Genomic DNA, 18302 nt, shown 5'->3' with positions numbered 1-18302 from the left:
ATTGCTATACTGATTCCTTCATGGTGCGAAGCCCCATCCTACCCTGACCCTAATTGAAGGGGCTTCGGCTCTCAAACCCAGGAAAGGAATTCAACTGAGTCCACAACTGGCAGATAAACACAGAGAGCAGAGGCAGATATCCTCTATTTGCAGGGCTGTCTGGTCCAAGTTCAGTTTAAGATTAATAACCATCAGAGAGAAGAGAAGATTTGGATTTGCCCATCAACAGCACCCGGACAGCAGACTGAGCAAGGCACACAGCTGACCTGGTCACAGTCTTCCACACTTTGGTGAGACATATTATATTTCTATTTAAATTATAATAATAATTTCTAAATTTGCATCTACACATATAAACAGGCATATGCAAAAATATGCAAATTGGTTCCTCTCTTGTCATTTCTTTGTCCTCTTTGTGATTCCTTTCCTCTCTTTTTTGGGTCATTCATTAGTGGACACCCTTTAGACACATTTAGGTTCATCCCACGTACACTTTTGTTCTGGTTTACCCTTGAATTATCCCATTTTGGTTTTTTAGTGCTTATATAGTGCTTATATAGCATATGAAAACTTGTAAACTTACACTTCTGCTATAGCGCGTTGCGGAGATCCGTTGAGGTTCACTCACACATGTTGTTATCCCCACCCCACCCCCAGATCATCTTTGTACCTCCTCCTCCTGTTTATTGGTTGTTTGAAGTGGAGACAACTCCCCCTCTGACAACAGAGATTGTGATTTGCTTCTCTTGTTACTGAACACCAGAGTAGAATGTTACATAAGACCACAGTCAACTAAATCCCATTGAGTTCAACAGAATGCATTTCTAAATTAGAGCCCCTCAGGTTGCAGTCTTAATTTTTGCAACTTTATAAAGGAAAAAAATGGGGTGGTGGTGGCTGAGGTGGGGGAGCAAAGCGAGGTAGGAAGTGGCCATCTCAACTCCCAGTGTATGGAGGAGGAGACTTCAAACGCATCACCAGGACCTCCAATGACAGAGAAATTGAGAGGGAAATCACAGTTAGTGAGAAGATTAAGCCATCCTTTCCCTTGTGGGTGCTCCCAATAAAAACTGGACCCCCCTTGTTAAAAAAAAAGAAAAGAAAACAAAAAGGTTGGGAGATGCAGGATACCCCCCCCCATGGAGAATGTTTCCATTTCTGCTTCCCCCTGTTTGTGTCTCCTGCCATCCCCCACTCAGCTTCACATGCTCAAAGGAAAGGAAGTACGATCTGTTTCCTTCCCCCACCAACTACCATTCAAATAAGAACAAGAGCAACACATGTTTTTAGGGAGACAAATCAATAAGGGAAGAGACACACAGCCTGTGTCTGTGATGTTGGGAGGAGCCCCACCCCCATGGAGAGCAAGGAGGGGGTAGGGGAATGAGGTAGAGTAGGATGGAAAAGGACATACATACATACACACACACACACACACACAGAGAGAGAGAGAGAGAGAGAGAGAGAGAGAGAGAGAGAGAGAGAGAGAGAGAGAGAGAGAGAGAGAGATTCAGAAGCAGCCAAAGGACTTCGCTTGAAACTGACAAGACATTTAGGTGAAACTGACCAGCCTTGTATTGCTTTGAATAGTGCTCTCACTGACCTATGGACCTTTGCAGTGGAAAACTATAAGCTGTAAGGGTTTAAGGGAGGAGAATTTAAAAAATCATATATAATCAATGGATAAAACAATCTAATTAAAATTTGGTATACTGAAAGCCCTCCTTAAGACCTTCCACTGTGCCAATTTGGATCTCTTTATCTTTAAAAATGAGGGTGCTGCTGGCAAGGAGGGTGCATTTTCAACATGCCTTGAAGCAAAGGCTCCGTTAAAAACACACACAGATCTAAAGAGTCTCTTCCTATTTATTATTTATTATTTATTTAGAGTATTTTTATCCCGCACCTCAGCCAAAAGGCTCTCGGAGCGGCTTACAATGTATCAATAAAGAAGACAGTCTTTATTCCTACAGTCTCTCTGATTCTCAAGAAACCTTCTCAATCCTCCCAGAGTGCAGGACACGGAATAACGGGCTCAAGTTAAAGGAAGCCAGATTCCGGCTGGACATCAGGAAAAACTTCCTGACTGTTAGAGCAGTGCGACGGTGGAATCAGTTACCTAGGGAGGTTGTGGGCTTTCCCACACTAGAGGCATTCAAGAGGCAGCTGGACAACCATCTGTCAGGGATGCTTTAGGGTGGATTCCTGCATTGAGCAGGGGGTTGGACTAGATGGCCTTGTAGGTACCTTCCAACTCTGCTATTCTATGATTCTATGATTCTCTTGATGTGCTTTCTCTGTCTAACTACCGACCTGTCTCTTTGTTGCCTTTTGTTTCAAAGATCCTGGAGCGTGTGGTCTACTCTAGTTGTCTTGATTTTCTTTCTAGTAACTCTGCTCTGGATCCTTTTCAATCTGGATTCCGTCCTTTGCATTCCATTGAAACAGCCCTTACTAAGATTACCAATGATCTTCTTATTGCCAAGTCTAAAGGCCTTTATTCTGTTCTTATTCTCCTGGATCTTACTGCAGCCTTTGACACGGTTGATCACGATCTTCTTTTGAATTCCCTTCATAACCTCGGATTTTGTGGCTCCATCTATAACTGGTTTGCCTCCTATCTAGCGGGTCGCTCTTTCAACGTGTTGGCTAATGGCAGCTCGTCTCCTTCTTTTCCCCTTTCAGTAGGGGTTCCACAAGGCTCGGTGCTTGGCCCGTTGTTGTTTTCTTTATACATGTTGTCCTTGGGTAATCTTATTCAATCTCATGGCGTCCAATATCATCTGTATGCTGATGATACACAATTATATCTTTCATCTCCAGAACTTTCTCCTGATGTTCATGATTGTATCTCGGCATGTCTTTCAGATATCTCAGCTTGGTTGCTTCATCTTCGTTTGGCAAAGACAGAATTGCTTGTTTTTCCTCCTAAACCTTCTCCTCATCTCTCATTCTCTCTTACTGTCAATAATATTACTCCAGTCAAGGAAGCTCGTAGCCTTGGCTTTATATTTGATTCCTCGCTCTCCTTTATTCCTCATATTGAGGCAGTAGCTAAATCCTGTCATTTTTTCCTGTATAATATTGCCAGGATTCGATCATTTTTGTCTGTCTCTTCTGCCAAGACTCTTGTTCATGCATTGGTTATTTCTCGGTTGGACTACTGCAACCTTCTTCTCACTGGCCTTCCTTCATCTCACATCAGTTCGTTGGTGTCTGTTCACCACTCTGCTGCTAAGATCATTCTCTTGGCTCGCCGCTCTGACCATGTTACTCCACTTCTGAAATCTCTTCATTGGCTTCCAATTCACCTCAGAATCCAATATAAACTTCTCCTGTTAACCTACAAAGCTTTTCACAGTCTAGCTCCTTCCTATCTTTCCTCTCTTATCTCACACTATTGCCCCGCTGGTGCTCTTCGCTCCTCTGATGCCATGTTTCTCGCCTGCCCAAGGGTCTCTACTTCCCTTGCTCGGATCGTCCATTTTCTTCCGTTGCCCCTTACGCCTGGAACGCTCTTCCAGAACATTTGCGAACTACAAGTTCAATCGCAGTTTTTAAAGCTCAGCTAAAAACTTTTCTTTTTTCTAAAGCTTATAAAACTTGATTTTGATCTGACTTTTATACTGCCTGTTTGGTGCATTCTCTTCCCCTCCTTATTGTTTTATTATGATTTTATTAGAATGTAAGCCTATGTGGCAGGGTTTTGCTATTTTATTGTTTTACTCTGTACAGCACCATGTACACTGATGGTGCTATATAAATAAATAAATAAATAAATAATAATAATAATCTTCCCCCACCACCTTCCTTTCCTCCCTCACAGTCCTGTATATTTGTGGGTGAGGGTTGTTGCTGCTGCTTTTTGTTTGTTGAAGCCAGTCCTGTTTCCCCCACAAGGAGAGAATGGGGGATTTCGGAAGCAGGAGAAGGAAAAGTTTTCAATTGGCACACCCCTCTCTTTCGTCAGCAAACAATGAACTTTGAAACCATGCCCACAAAACAGCGCAATGAAATGATGTTTGGAAATACATGTTAAAGTTTGAGGATGTGTGTTCGCATGACCGGAAGAACCAGACTTTCCGCGCACCAAAATAGTTCGCTATGAGGGGCAGAAGAACCGCAATTACAGCAGGCATAGTTGACGTCATCGGAGTCCTTCACAGGGAAAGCAGACTATAACATCTGTGTCATTTGAGTCTGTTGCATAGAATTCACTGCAGCAGCACAATATAAGTCTGGTAAGATGAAGCTAATAATTTCAATGCAAAACAGGATAAATGTGTTCTCCCATTCAGAGTGAGGGCAGGAGCATCTGGCTTTGTCACTCTGATTTGTCTTTGTGATGTCAACACATAACCATACATGACACCGTGATGTCGTCTCACTGGCTACATAATTCCTGATTGGCTCAGTCACTTAGTCCTCAAGGGAAAGAACTGTATGCCCTTTTATTTAATGCACCAAAGCAATTGCTTTGCAAGGGGTTCTCTGCAAGGGGTTTCCTCTGTCACACCCATTTAGCTTCAATAATGCCATATTATCACCCAGTCCAAGACCATTCACTGAGCCCATATATTTTTACTGCATATGATTGTAAAAAGAAAATTGAATCAGGTTCTTTGGGGAGCTAAGAATAAAGGGGGAAAGGTAGGCACGATGAATGATAGAATCACCCAAGAACAATGATGACAAGATGCAGCCGTTTTAGCTATGAGCTTAAAGCAGGGACAAGAGACCATTTTCCTCCCTTGGCGTTAAACTGTGGGAACCACATACCAGGCAGGATGAAAGATAGGATCACACAATAACAATGGAAGGGTGGGATCACTTTACAACAATGATGACAGGATGCAGCCAGTGAGGAGGAGGCGGTATGGGGGGGGCAGAGCCAAAAGGGGGTAGGGCTGGAGTCAAAAGTAGGTGGGGCCAGAACCACACCATTCTCTCTCTAACACACACACACACACACACACACACAGATGCACCACCATCACTACAACACGGAATCCATTTGCTTCTCTCCTGCCGGGTTTCTCTCTCTGAACTTGGGTTTGAGAACAGGCAAGGGTTGGCAAAGACCCTCCTGTCTCCTACTTCTCTGCAAAGCCTCATATTCTGTTTCTGTGATAAATACATCATGTATTTATCATGTGCTTGTCATTCTCTACTCATGGTTGTTTGCAAGTTCTTTAAAACTACCTTGTGATCCTCCAGTTTCGCTTGTGTGTCTAATGAGAACTTTCAATGAGGTTTTTTTTTTTTAGAGTAGGAAAAAGGCAGATTTAATTGTGAAAGTGAAAGGAACCACTTTTTCCATTTGTGATTTTGCACTTTTCTGCTACACCACAGTGCCAGCTAGAGGTTATGTAGTGGAGGTGGTGGGGCAGATGGAGGGGAGCCTGTGGGCTGGATCAGAAAGCTTCATGGGCCCAATCCAGTCTGAAGGCCAGCATTTCCGTTCCTTGGCACCAAAAGTATTACCCACACTGTATTTCCATTGCAGGTCGTTTATATTAATGCTGTTATTGCCATGTTCAACTCATATATTGCATCATGTGTTTTTGGAGGGTGTGAATTTTGGGTATAGAATATTGGGGTGATGGAAATCGAGGAAGTGCAAAGTCTCTGCTCCTCTCCCTTGCTGTTTAATCATTAGGATAGCTGCATCAGCCTCCCAACATCATTCAACCTTTGAAAAGCAAATGGAGTGCAATGGAACAGCCAGCCTTATTTGCATCCAGCTAAGTTTCAATTGGCTTATTAACATTTGACATATTTTGCATAATCTTTAGATTACACCCTTGAAACTGCTAATTGTGGCTCTTTTGGAGGAGCAAAAGGGGGAGCAGGATCAGAACACATAGCAGCACAAATTCTGCCTGCATTGCAGGCAATTCAACATCTAGCATTATTTATAATATAGGCGGCTCCTAATTGCGAAATAAACAGTAACAGGAGCTCTGGGACCATTTGGCTGCAGTAACAAACAAAGTAATCTGCATAATATCTAGAACTTTGCAGTTCAGAATAAAACCATAACCGAGAAAAGACATTTAGGCCAGTGGCCATGGAATAAACCTCAGTAGAAAAGAGATTAACTGGTCTGCGGCATTGTATGGGTGCCCCAGGTTATGCTAAAATGAAGTATGCCTTATTTCTCTTAGAGAGGACTCATGTGACCAAGCAGAGATGTGGGAGGGCATTTAAACAATGGGAACAGAAACATAGCAGCCATTTCACAAATGCTTCAACCAATTTGAAAACCTGATGCTGGATATTTTCAAGTTTATATTGCAAAAACACAGTAAATTTTATGGTACTATTTGCAACATACATCAGGACCAGATTTGTTAACTGCCCAGAGAGCTTCGGCTATAGGGCAGTATATAAATTAAATAAATAAATTACATGTTGGCAACAGAATCCTGTCTTCAAATACATGCTTAAGAACATAAGAAGAGCCATGCTAGATCAGACCAAGGGTCCATCTAGTCTAGCACTCTGTCAACCATAAGCAGGACATGATGCAACAGCACCCTCCCACCCATGTTCCCCAACAACTAGTGTATGCAGCCTTACTGCCTCTGATACTGGAGGTTGCACTCAGCCATCAGAAGTAGTAGCCACAGTCATCCCTAAAGAGAGGCATGGGGTGAAATTTAAAGCAGCAAAGGGGTGTGTGGGCATGGGGGCTATTGACCTTCCCCCTGTGTTCTCCCCCATCTGAACATTTCTCCCATGTTTCTCACTCCTGGTATAAATCCAACCTTGAAAAAGGAACTTGGAGGACAGACCAACATGGTAAGAGTAGCAAGCAGAGGGGTTATTGACCCCTTTCCAGTGTACTCCCTGCAATTTGGCAATTGAAATCATATGTTCCGTCATCCTCCTGTTTTCGATTTGAATAAAGTAGACCCACATTTAAAGAAACCGGCTTGCTGAAATCTTATGGAGTTTGGGGATGAGTCATACTTCTTTTTTAAAAATGCCATTAGCAAGCATGCTGCCTAGTACATACGCTGAGGTTAGAACTATATGTTACAAGAAACAGAGGGCATTTTTGTTTCTAACAAAGAGATGTCTCATTCCTAAACAACAACTATCAGAGAAGAAATGGAGAAAGATGTAGAAATGGGGGAAGTGTAGAAATGAACACACAGAGATAGTGTGTGTGTGTGTGTGTGTGTGTGTGAGAGAGAGAGAGAGAGAGAGAGAGCGCATCAGGGCAGTGGTTTCCACCCCCAAATTATGCTTATTTATTTTAATGCGCAACTAGGCATATTTCAGACAGGGAAAGAAAGAACCTTTGACCGGGCCGAGCCTGTGGCCAGGATATGGCCTTCTCCAGTCTGTGCCTGTTCACTTCCACACTGGAAAACCTCTGAAAATGGCTTATATTTTGAGAAATCAAATTATGCACTTCATACATGTGTGAATCAGCCCAGATAGCTCTGAGTAGCCAGAGACTGGTTAGAATGAGTGTGCTTTTAATTAGCGTAATGGAGTTTGCATTTTGCCACATATTTTTGCCTTGAGCATTCAGCATGACGCAGGCTACAATCAGATCAAGAATGAGTCTTGGAATAATGCTTTCCTTTTCCATTGTTTACACATGCATGTCTAGTTTTCATGGAGTGTGGCACTTTGGTATGCACTAGTGATTATTTGGGTTAGAAATTGTGTAGCTATTAAATCTACCTGATTTCAGCATTTATTACAAAGTTCACTGCTCGGTCACATCATACTGCAATTACGTAGCCTTGCCGAACTATAAGTTCCTGAGAAGATTGCTCCATATCTTCAGACTGTTCCTTGATTCTTTACTGTAAATTAGAGATTCCTGTGTTTTGAATTGCTGGTCCTTATGCATATCTAGGATAAGCTTTCATGTTTATTTAGTGATTTCAGTTGCAGTGCTGTGAAATTGACTTAGCATAAAATAAAAGGAAAGCAGGCGAAATCACTGTGTGTGCATGCAATTTTAAAATGCTCATGTTTTCTAGAACCGTTTGTCAGCCAAAGAAAGGCAAAGAGATCACAACACAGATTGGGGATATAAGAGAGGTAACAAAAGGCATACATGGGGAGGGGCTGTAGCTCAGTCAGTGGAAGCTGGTGTCTCTGATTTTGGTGGGGCTATGAATCCATTCTGGGTTTAAGTCAGAACCAACCAGAACTCTAAAGAAGCTATCCAATGTGCTGAATCCTAGGCCAAGCATGGGTTCAGCACCTTGGATATCTCCTTTAGAGTCCTGGCTGGTTCTCACTGAAACCCAGGATGGATTCACTGCCCTGCCAAAATTAGAGCCACCAGCCTCCACTAAGCTCAGTCATAGAACACCTCCAGTTCAATCCCTAGCATCTTCAGGTAGGACTAGAAAATAATCCAGCCTGAAATCCTGCAGAGGAACTGCCAGTCAGTGTCAATGATACTGGGCAGTATGGACCAATCATCTGGTTTAGAATAACGTAGATTCCCATGTTCCTGTTTTTGCACATTTACCTCAGTTTTAGACAAGCAATGGTCAAGGAATCACAACATAATAAACACTTCTGCTGTCTTCAAATGTGGGAAGGTATACGGTGCATTTCCCCTCCCCTTCCCCCATGCAGAGAGAGAAAATGTTGTCTATAAAGTACTATTCCATACCAGTCTTCCAGGTAACACATACTTTGGATGTTATGTATCCAGAAGGGAAAGCAAAAAGTCTTTTCCTGGCCTGGGGTAGTTTGTATGAACTGCAAATGCAAAGACAGACCACACATTTTACAGGGAGGAGTGATAGATGGGTTCAATTTTGTAGGCAACAAGGAAGCATGGAGAAAGGAAGCCCAAGTCATTTGTGCTTCTTCCTTCCATTTCCCCATAAATTCTTAAGTAACTTAATCTGCCCTATATTTTCCCACTGGAGTTGGGTTTTTTTTGGGGGGGGGTTAATGCTGCCTGACCTCTAATGTGGTTTCTCTGTCTGCGGGTTAAAGTAGATTGGATAGTTCACTCTTCCAGAAAGTGAGTCAAGACTCAAGCAATATTTTAGAACTAATGGAATGATAGCATCTTTTTTTTTTCAACCATTTGAAAAGCCATATAGCACCTCTCTACCAATCAGTGAGTTATTTGGCTTCTACTAGGCTTTCTTTGATAAGACATTATCATTAGCACTATGGAAGCCATCGGACAGGGTGGGGGGATCGTGTTTCCCTACTGTCGCTTTCCCCCCTGCTTCTGTCCCACAATACTTATTCCTCTTCCTTCACATGGGGAAGAAAGAGGAAGTAAACAACAACCATGTGACCCATCCAGCGGGCATTTCATCCCACCGCTTTTCCTGCACACAGCAGGAAATAGCAGCACATTTCACTTCCCCCAAAAATGGATTTACTGAGTTCTTATTTTGTCACAGAAAGAAGACCTGAAGGAGTGGGAGACACAAGGGTGAGAGACAGCATCATAAAAAGGACCCACGAAAAGCCATGAGTGGCCAGCAACGAGTGTGCGCTAAAATGCTCATCTGACGATGCTTAGACTGAAGTTGTATTCTAAAACTATGTTTTACATTGCCTGGTTTAATTGGTTATTTAGTTTTGTAATGCATAAGGAAAATGCAACACATGTAGTTTCTTCAAATTTCTGTATATTGCAGTAATCTAATCTTGAGATTACCAATGCATGGATTATTGTGGCCAGACTATCCCTTTCTCTAGCTGGTGTACCAACTGAAGCAGGAATAACAGACATTATTCTTTCCGTTTTCACAGCAACCTATGAGATTAGTCACAGCGATAACCATTTTGCTAAGAAAGAATTGAGACTAGGGCCAAATCTAAACCTCATTTCATATCAATACGATCCAGTATTGTTAGAAACACTTATAGCAGCTGAACAGACATGTCGATCCACAACCCGTATATATAAACAGTTAGTAGTAGTAGTAAATATATATGATACAAATAGTTTAAGATAGAATTGGAATAGAGAAGTGGACTGTCCTATTTTGCCTAATCAATGGATTGAAGCCCTAGCCTCTGAATCTGAAGCTTCTATGGATCTTAGGCTATGTCTTATTCAGTAAAAAAATCTTGTTTCATGTATATTGGACTCCACAACGCCATTTCAATAATGGTTTGTCTAACTTGCACAATTGTTAGAGATGTAATGCACTTAATGCTTCTTTAATTCATATGCAATGCCCAGTAGTCGCCCCCTTTTGGGAGGAGGTTATAATAAGGATAAACTTTGTACTGAAACAATCTTTAATATGGAACTATGTGCATGTCCTCCTAAACTACCTACTGGCTTCTTGGAAGTTAACACATGGTCAGCGCAGATGGATTTTTAGAGCCCTTATGACAGCTAAAAGACTAAATTACATTGGAAGGATAAATCCACACCTCCCATAATGCAATAGACTGAGAATGTAACTGCTATCAACATTTGAATGGATGTTATATAGGTGCAACTTGCAAGTATATAAATACATGGATATTTGGTCTGCTTTTCTTGAAACCTATCCAGCTCTCTCTCTCCCTTTTTTTAAAAAAATAATTTTTAAACCAATGGTGTATGTCATGGGCTGGGCCCATGGTCCCTTTAAGAGAACATCTTTGTTTCATCCTGGGGAGAGGGAGAAGGGTTTCTTTGTGTCCAAAAAGGGAGTAGCAAGTAAAATGCCAAGGCCACACTGTGCAAGAAGTGCCTGGCATCTGATAATGCCTCCCTGGGTTGGTACCAGGGGGAGAGTAACAAGTTGCAGCTGTGCAATATCTGGGAGCATTCCCCCCTCCTTTCGGGTGAGGTGTGGGTTGCTAAGGGGTTTCTATTGGTCAGGGTGGGTCTGGTGACAAGGGGGACCCCTTAAGAGATAAAAAGCTTGGGTACCCATGGTTTTGGCCTCTTTCCTATGGGTGTTAGGAGTCCGGTGAGTGTGTGATGAGCGAGACCATCCAGGCTGGGCCGGCTGGATGGCGGAGGCCCCACGTAGCTGCTGAGGGAAAGAATCAGTTCGAGTGGCATGAAGTCAAGTCGAAGTGAGCAACAGAGGTTAAGTGTTAGTTGTGTTTTAGATTTAGGTTTGGGTACAAGTGGGCAAGGGACCTTGCCAGATTTACGGCTGGTGGGTGGTTAGCGGGGAGTGAGTGCAAATCCAATTGGTCTGAGTGTATAAAGGGGGAAGGGGAGGTATTCGTCCCTGCTGTCCTGAGTGTGTCATTCCTTTGTCCGTGTTTTTCCCCAAAACCTCTTACGTGTTTACCTTAAGGTGTGGACCCATAAGGAAGTGTGTTTGTGTGAAGAATAAAAGTGTTTGGTCCCTATCTCCTGTGTGGTGCCGTTGCTTGAGAACTTAGACTCCCAAAGGATTAAAAGTGGCAGTGAAGGGGCGTGCGTTTGGGCTGGCCGAGTCAGACCCCCCTTCTCCGGCCGGGGAATCGCTGAGTCAAGCCGAGCAGTTCCATCACAATGTATTTGATGGGGGGGGGGGAATGCTGATATATTATAGAATAGTAGAGTTGGAAGGGGCCTATAAGGCCATTGAGTCCAACCCCCTGCTCAATGCAGGAATCCACCCAAAAGCATCCCTGACAGATGGTTGTCCAGCTGCCTCTTGAAGGCCTCTAGTGTGGGAGAGCCCAAGACCTCCCTAGGTAACTGATTCCATTGTCATACTGCTCTAATCAGAAGTTTTTCCTGATGTTCAGCCGGAATCTGGCTTCCTGTAACTTTAGCCCATTATTCCGTCTCCTGCACTCTGGGAGGATCAAGAAGAGATCCCGGCCCTCCTCTGTGTGACAACCTTTCAAGTATTTGAAGAGAGCTATCATGTCTCCCCTCAATCTTCTCTTCTCCAGGCTAAACATGCCGAGTTCTTTCAGTCTCTCTTCATAGGGCTTTGTTTCCAGACCCCTGATCATCCTGGTTGCTCTCCTCTGAACACGCTCCAGCTTGTCTGCATCCTTCTTGAATGTGGAGCCCAGAACTGGACACAATACTCTAGATGAGGCCTAACCAGGGCCGAATAGAGAGGAACCAGTACCCCATGCAATTTGGAAGCTATACTTCTATTAATGCAGCCCAAAATAGCATTTGCCTTTCTTGCAGCCATATCGCACTGTTGGCTCATATTCAGCTTGTGATCTACAACAATTCCAAGATCCTTCTCGCTTGTAGTATTGCTAAGCCAAGTATCCTCCATCTTGTAACTGTGCATTTGGTTTCTATTTCCTAGATGTAGAACTTGGCATTTATCTCTATTAAATTTTATTCTGTTGTTTTCAGCCCAGCCCATATGTAATATTTAATTTTTATTTTTCACAATTTATTTTATGTTCTATTTTGTTAATATTCACAATAACAAACTGCGGGGGGGGGGGGGAATCAATACGATCCCATCATGGGGACTGTCAAATTGTCGACTTTCTGCCGATTTGCTGCCACCATGGGGCAAAGAGACAATGATGCTCAGCAGAAAAGTCAGGGATTTAGCCCAACCTTTCCTGCAAGGTCATCATGGCTCTTCCGCCACCTGTCCTTGCTCCAACGCCATGCAGGGGGGCATTCCCAGCGGAAGGCAATCTCCCTTTGGTTGCCAGAAACCAGGGCAGGGGGAAGGCCCAGCAAGCTGAATGGCTGCCAGAAACCCTGCACTGCCTCCCTTTGCCTAGATAACTTGCTGCAACCTGCAGCAGCGATAACCACAGAGTTTGGCAGCACTGTGAAGGCAGGCCCATGGTGACATTTTGTCCTTCTTGTGCATCTATATCTCGTACTCCACATGATTATATCTGTTGCAGTATTTTGGATAATACAGAATAAAAAGTGGGAATAACAATAGAATATCGGTATACAGAATGCATACTGTTCCCCATCAGTTCTTGGTGCACGACAGTACTGGTAAAAAGCACTAGTGGAGAGCTAGCCTAGCTATTTATCTATTACCACCAAATGGATGTAGGACTGATATTCTAGTTGCCAAGACGCAAAGAGTGGACAGACTTCTGTCCCCCCCACCCTCCATTGAACCCCAGAGGTCTACCAACGTCCAAAAGACATGCTCCTGGAATTAAAGGTTTCTGAGCCCAGAAATTTGTTTTGAGCAGGGATGGATGAATCTGTCTGTATAACATTAGCATTTTTTTCAACCACAACTTCACTCCATCCTGTTTTTGCATCAGTTTGCAAATATTTTCAGGTTTTGTTTTAAAAGTCAGCATTGTATTGTATTGCATTGCATTCTTTTAAATATGTGTATGGTATCTTAGTCTTTTAACTGTTTGTAATTCGCCCAGAGAACATTGGTAATTGGGTGGATTAAAAATAAATAAAAATAAATAATTGAAAATTCATACGCATTTTCATGAGCACAAAAATTTGTAACAATATTTCCTTTTTATATGCTATTTTCCCTGTTGTACTTACTTTTATAAACAATTTCCCCTAATGTACAAATTTTGAAATGCTTGTTTGAACTGGAAAATTGTATCAATATCACATTCTTGGCAACACCTGTTATGTTCGATTACATACCAGGGAACAGTGTCACCCAGTTATGCTGCTGTTCTAGCACTAGGACCAATGAAGCACCCAAAAGATACCAGGAAAGGAGATGCAGCAACTGAAAGTCACAGCTCAGACAATAAAACAGAGCATGGTACATCTAAAATCATCCTTACACTGTGGCAACTTTTCATCTAATCTGATTTTGGCATGACAGAAACCATTGAAAATCTTTTGGTCTAGAAGTGACACTTCCTCCATCCAACCGGCATCTAAGCTTTCGAAAGCAACCATACATTTCCAATTACTAATATAAATATAATTCATCAGAACTAGATGGAATATCACTTCAAAATTTCATTTCCCCCCACCTCTCATGCTAACGTCTTCTGGCTAAAAAAATAATAATTAGGGTGTTTGCAGTCAAGGCTTTTAGTATGCTATCACTCTGCCTCCTTCATGGAATTTTGTGGGAGGTCCAGACATCAATATCTTCCACTCATAACCTTCCCATTTTGCCCCAACCACTTCTTCCACCCAGGGCAGCCTTCCCCAATCTAGCACCTTCCAGATGTGTTGGGCTACAACTCCCAGCATTGGCCGTGCTGGACAGACATGGTGGGAGCTGTAATCCAACTTATCCGGAGGGCACCAGGTTAGGCACTAGAACAGTTGTGTGTATTGTGGTATGCTTCAGGAAATATTTCTAAGCCACAGTTATACAAAGTGCTTCTCCATTTGCACAGGCTGTGTTTGAATATGGATAAGTTGGTAAGTGGCATTTTTAAAAAAAAGAAATTAAGCATCATTTACTGGTTTATCAGAATTGCTTTGAGATATTCCCCCTGCCCCCTTAATTCCCAGATAATCTGTTTAAGCCTAATCATTGAGCTGTTGCAGTATATCAAGAGATTTAATAGATACATTCATATTTTTTCCTTGGGGAGGTGGGGATCACCTCTATGCAGAAGAGGCCCACTTGACTGTCATTTTTTTAAAAAAGTTTGAAGCAGTTTGAACCATTATGGGAAGTAAAGGTTTAATTTCTCAAATACTACCATTTCTCTTCTGGTGAAATGATTATATTGAAGACTGATACATTGTCATTATCATTACTCTCCCATGTAAGACTTTTAATGTGAAAATTGTTTCCTGGTCTCTGGGCCTTTGCACATGATCAGTTTCTATAAAAATGCAAGCACATTTATTATTCACTTGATGTGTACCATTCCCATTACTCCCTTGGAGGCTGCACTTCTGTTTCAGACGTCTTGCATTTTCCAAGCACGTGGTGTTTCATATTTAGGAAAATAGGGGATCTTTCTAGATAACACATCCATTACTATCAATAAACAAAAAACCTACAGTTTACAAAACAATGTTAAGGATGTAGTTTTCAACCAAGCAACAAAAAGCAGGGAAATTGGGAGTTAAGGCTCACAAGCCTTAACGCCACATCCTCCCTAAGGAGGCAGAAAGTACCAGTGAAATTCTCATTCTGCCAAAGCAGATAAACCATGAGGACAGGATGGAGAATAGGATATGCAGAGGTGACAGTGGGGTTGTGGAAAACTGATGACGAACAACTTAGAGCCACCTACTTCTTTTTCTTGTTTAGAGCAGCCCTTCCCCAACCTGGTGCCCTCCAAAGGTGTTGGACTGCGACGACCATCATTGCAAGACATTATGTCCCATGGTTAGGAATGCTGGGACAGCAGGATGGGGAACGTGCGGCAGCGGCGGCTGCAGACAAGCCCCCAGCCCCTCACCACACTTTCCTGCCCCATCGTCGCTGGGCCCGGGCTTGAACTGAGTGCCCTGGTCCACCCAGAAGCAAGGCCGCACCTGCGGCCTTGCTTCCGGGTGGACCTGGGGGCTCGATTCAAGCCTGGGCCTGGCGACAACGGAGCAGGTAAGAACCCCCCTCCCGCCTGACCCCTTACCTGGCCCCGCCGCCGCCGCTGCACGAACTGGCAGCGGCGGCTCCAGGCAAGCCCCCACCACCACTTACCTGCTCCGTCGTGGCCGGGCCCAGGTTTGAATTGAGCCCCTGGGACCACCCGGAAGCAAGAACGCAGGTGTGGCCTTGCTTCTGGGTGGACCAGGGCTCTCAGTTCAAGCCCAGGCCCAGCGACAACAGAGCAGGAAAGTGGGGGGGGGGCTTGCCTGGAGTCACCGCCGCAGTTCGTGCAGTGGTGGTGGCGGATCCAGGTAAGGGGTCAGGCGGGAGGGGGGGTTCTTACCTGCTCCATCATCGCCGGGCCTGGACTTGAATCGAGCTTCCGGATGGACCAGGGCTCTCAGTTCAAGCCCAGGCCCAGCGACAATGGAGCAGGTAAGTGGGGGGAGGCTTGCTTGGTGGCGGGTCCGGGTAAGGGTCCAGGTGGGAGGGGGGTTCTTACCTGCTCCGTCTTCACAGTCCAACACCTTTGGAGGGCACTAGGTTGGGGAAGGGCTGCTCTAAACAAAAAAAGAAGTAGGTGGCTCTAAGTTGTTCGCCATCAGTTTTCCACAACCCCACAGTCACCTCTGCATATCCTATTCTCCATCCTGTCCTCATGGTTTATATCTGCTTTGGGAGAATGAGAATTTCACTGGTACTTTCTGCCTCCTTAGGGAGGATGTGGCGTTAAGGCTTGTGAGCCTTAACTCCCAATTTCCCTGCTTTTTGTTGCTTGGTTGAAAACTACATCCTTAACGTTGTTTTGTAAACTGTAGGTTTTTTGTTTATTGAATTTCATGGCTTTGTGTAAAGGATGACCAGATATCTTTTAAATCTCAGACGTGCCTATTACATATGACTTGGAAGTCACATGTAATAGCCACATCAGAAATTTAAATGAATTTTAAAATACTGCTTCCAAAAACTGCATTTGCCTTGTATGCTGCAACATTACACTGTTAGCTCACATTGAGAAATCCATCCAAAAGGTTACTTTCTTTCCACCTAGCTATCCCAAAGCACATATCCCATATGACTTGGATGTACTTGGTTGACCAGGGGGCTCGATTTAAGCCCACGCTGGCTGCCACGGAACAGGTAAGAAAAAAACCCCTGGGCTGTCCACATACCTGGCTCCGCCGCCGCCGCCACCACACAGACTGCAGCGGTGGTGGATCCAGGCAAGCCCCCACCCCACCCCACTTACCTGCTCCGTGGCTGCTGGGCACAGGCTTAAATCGAGCTCCCTGGTCAACCAGGAACCAAGGCCACAAGTGCAGCCTTGCTTTCGGTTTGACCAGGGGGCTTGATTTAAGCCCATGCCCGGCCGCCACAGACAGGTAAGAAAACCACACACCCCCGGCCTGTCCCCCTACCTGGCTCCACTGCTGCCTTACAGACTGCAGTGACGGCAGTTCCAGGCAAGCCCCCTCCCCTTACCTGTTCCGTCGTCGCTGGACCCGGGCTTGAATCGAGCCCCCGGGTCCACCAGGAAGCAAGGCCGCAGGTGCGTTCAGTTTGAGCGCTCAGTTCAAGCCCGGGCCCAGCGACAATGGAGCAGGTAAGACCCCCCTTCCCACCTGTCCCCTTCCCCTGCAAGCCCCCCACAGGCAACCCCCCCCCACTTACCTGATCTCTCGCAGCTGGGTGCGGGCCATGCTCTCCCTTCTTCTCCCCTCTCCCTCCAGGGAATCTGATCTGAGGTGCATGCGTTGCCTTATCAGATTCCCCATAGGGAAACATAGGGTTTTTTAAATATTAATTAAAAATTGGAGGAATGGTCTTTTGAAAAAAGAAAGGCCATTCCATCAATGAGGAGGACAGGGCAACGCAATCCTACTACTGGATTGCATGGTTAGGCTCCCAATTCGGAGCTTTTAGTACGCAAAAAAATGGTCGCCACCCCGGAAGCATTTCTGTGTCAGTTTGAAACAGAGAAACTTCCCCCCCTTTTGTCATTTAAAGTGACATCCTGCCCTCAATATTTCACCAATCTTCTTGAAATGCGCAGGGTATGTAAAACCAGCATTTCTTTCTGGCAGGACTCCGTTTCAGAAAGATTGGTGAAATATTTTCCATTTTAGGATGCTAGAATGACCCACCACCCAATAACGCCTTTTAACATGGTGGAATGCTTTTTTTATTGATCATCCTTAACACAGGGAAACACTGCTGTGTTTGCCTGTAATTCTGACTGACACATAGGGGCAGGTGAAAGGAAGACTGGGATCTACTGGTAGCTCTCTGGGTGGTCCGTGGTAGATCAGGAAGGGCTTCTGACTCCCAATGGTTTAACAATTGTGAGAAGAAAAGGCATTTTCTCCTCCCAGTTTAGGCTGCTGAAATAAAGAAAGTTTGGGTGTAGATTTGTGTATGAAAGGATCTGTGTACAAGCTCCAGTTCTGGTACTGAAAACAAATTCCTGAGCCATGCATGGGCTCAGAGGCACCTTGTCTGGCAATCCTATGTCCTTGAGTCACTATTTTTTCACCTGACTCCAGTTGGTGAACCTTGGAGTTCTAATGAAAAAGTAGATCCCATAAGCCTGTTTGCACACCTGATGGAGATGGTGGGTTGTGGACATGTTACTGATGCCTTTTGGAGCTTGTCTGTTACACTGTTAATAATCCACAAGGCGGAGTGTGGCAATATGTTTATTAGGACCAACCAAAATGTTACAAAGTTCTCCAGATGTCTTTATCAGGATGGATGATGTCATATGAAACAATGGGGTGGGGAGAAAAGAGGGTGAGAAAAAGCTGGGCATGATATTGTTGTCTCACAATTTAGGATGAAACGTAGGAGGAATTATGCAGACATAATTGGCCTAGCTGTGTAAAAACAAGGCACATTGTAGTACCCACT

Source organism: Elgaria multicarinata, chromosome 5 (genome assembly GCF_023053635.1).
Source record: "Elgaria multicarinata webbii isolate HBS135686 ecotype San Diego chromosome 5, rElgMul1.1.pri, whole genome shotgun sequence".
Taxonomy (NCBI): Eukaryota; Metazoa; Chordata; class Lepidosauria; order Squamata; family Anguidae; genus Elgaria; species Elgaria multicarinata.
Note: the sequence above shows the minus strand (reverse complement) of the source record.